Source organism: Phocoena phocoena, chromosome 12, assembly GCF_963924675.1.
Source record: "Phocoena phocoena chromosome 12, mPhoPho1.1, whole genome shotgun sequence".
Lineage (NCBI taxonomy): Eukaryota > Metazoa > Chordata > Mammalia > Artiodactyla > Phocoenidae > Phocoena > Phocoena phocoena.
In genome coordinates, this window is record NC_089230.1 from 37564829 (window position 1) to 37567361 (window position 2533).

Here is a 2533-nt window from a genome sequence, read left to right on the forward strand (position 1 = left end):
GCCCAGAGAGTCCATATAGGCTAGTGACTTGGACTAAACCTTGTGTGAATGCCAAACTATTCATCTAGAGCCGAAGGATGAGAAAAAGCGGTGGGTGGAACCACTTATATGGTCAGCACAGAAGTAGTGGCAACAATGCAAACAGAGCCAGGAGGATGCATTCACATAGACTGAGCCCCCAGTCTATGCCAGGAGCTGTGGCAGGCACAGGAGCAAGCCACAAAGGCCAGGAAGACAGGACAAATCCCTGCTATCATGGAGCTTCTGAAGCAGGTTTCTGATAGTGACACTCTGAAAAGCCAAAATGAAATAACGGAATGGAGGATGATGCCAGGTTAGATGGCGCTGCATAGGGTGAAGGGCCAGACTTGCAGAGGTCTGGGACAGAGTATTCCAGGCAGAGAGCATTGCAAAGGCCATAAGATAGTGACTAGCTTGTTATTTTACTGGAAAAGAAATGTGAGTGTGACGGCACACAGTGAACAAAGGGGAAAGCTGTTGGAAAAGGTGTCTGATGACAAATTGAAATTATAATGGAGCAATCATAGTTCAAGCATACAAAAATAAAGTCAGGCGATTGAGGACCTGGTCTCAAACATGCCCCTGCACCACCGAGAACGTGAGCTTTCTGTGAACCACACCTAACTCCAGACATTTTTAAAACAAAGCTGCAATCTTATGTCTTCATAAGGTTGAAGACATAAGGTTGTTCCCCCTTGTAACTATGCAACCATTTCGGACGCCAACCAATCCTTATTTAACAAGCACCCATATTTCTTGCCATCTCCAATTATAATTCCTGATAAACAACTTATGTAACTAACTGTAACCTTGAAGGTTTTGCCTTTGTAAGTCTCCCCCATTTTGTAGTCTGGCGGTCAAGTGCTTCTCAAACCTATGTCTCCCAGGCTGTAGTCTTAAATCCCAAGTAAGCACCATTTCTGAAATTTTAGTTAACATGTCCAAGAGGTAAGTAGGGACCAGATTACATAAGTCCTTGTACAGACTGAGTGTGGATACTATTCTACTTGGAACAGTTGATGGATTTAATAGGAGAGAAACAGTAAGATTTACACTTTAATAAATTACCCTAGTTGAAATCACTTGCATAAAATATGCTCTCTTTTCATCAGTTTTATCCCCACCCACAATTCTCACATGTTTATTTCTTATTGCACGTAATAAATGTATTGAAGGTGACCTTACTTACTGGTTGGCTAGGTTCATGCCTGTTGCCCCAAATTAATATTAATAGTACCCTCATTCACTCTCAGATACATCCAGGTTTAGACCAGCGTTGCCAAACTTTTCCTGTAAAGGGCCTGGGTGCAAGTATTTTAGGCTATGTAGGCCAGATGGCAATGAAACTCTGCCAATACAGCACAAAAGTAGCCACAGACAATATATAAACTAAAGGAGGTGGCTATGTTCCAATAAAACTTTATTTATGGATACATTAAAATTATATATGAAGTTCAGTTTTAGTATCACAAAATATTCTTTTGATTTTTCCAATTATTTAAAAACACAAAAACCATTCTTAGCTCATGAGCCATACAAAAACAGGTAGCTTGATTTGGTCCAGGGGTTGTTTGCTGATCTCCTGGTTAGATTATAAATTAGATGGTGACCCTTATAATAACTACAATTTATTGAGGGCGTACTATGTGCTAGGCAATCCTCACAAGCCTATGAGGTACATAATAGTATGTGTTTTACAATGAAGAAACAGAGTCATAAACAAAGGCAAGTCTAAGAAACTCATCACCCAAGCTCTCCGAGCTAGGAAGTGGCATAAAGCCCAGCTGTAGAGCCCACATCCTTAACCAACTTGCTAAATAATATCGCAATGCACTTTCATTCTCCCCTCCTGATGCATTCTTCCTTCTCCATCAACTTTTTAGTTCGTGCAGATTTTAGTCTCCCTTTACCTACTCCTCCCTTTTGCTTTCTTTGTTCATGCCTTCTCTTCCCATATTCTATCAAAATTATAATTATAACCTAGTTTTATGCCTAGGACCAGGAAAAAACAAACCAAAAATTAGATTGCACAAAGAACAGTCCTTTCAACCTTTATAGTCACCCAATATTTCTAGTTTTCTTTTAAATTTCTAAACATAATTATTCCCTTCATGTTCCTCAAAAGAAACCCGTTTTCCTCCTAAGCACCAGCTTTCTAGGTAGAAATGTACCTATTATCTAATTTCATTGTATTTCTCTTTTAACAACCAGTTATATAACAGTGTTTTTCTTTGCAACTGTCTTGTGAGCAAATCCCTAATTCTCTCACTTTCCTTGTATCTCTAAGGAAATGGTGTCAAGTTAAAGAAGATCCAGGTAAGTTACTCCATATTCTTAAATCTATGATATGCCACAGTCCTAGGGCATTAAGCTAGGAATTTTACCACCATATTGAAGATTTGAGGTTCTATATTTCAAACAACTCTCTTAACAAATGAATTCTTGGAACACAGGTTGTTTTTAAACTGGGGGCTTTCAGTACGTGCTGCCACAATCCTTCACGATTTTAAAG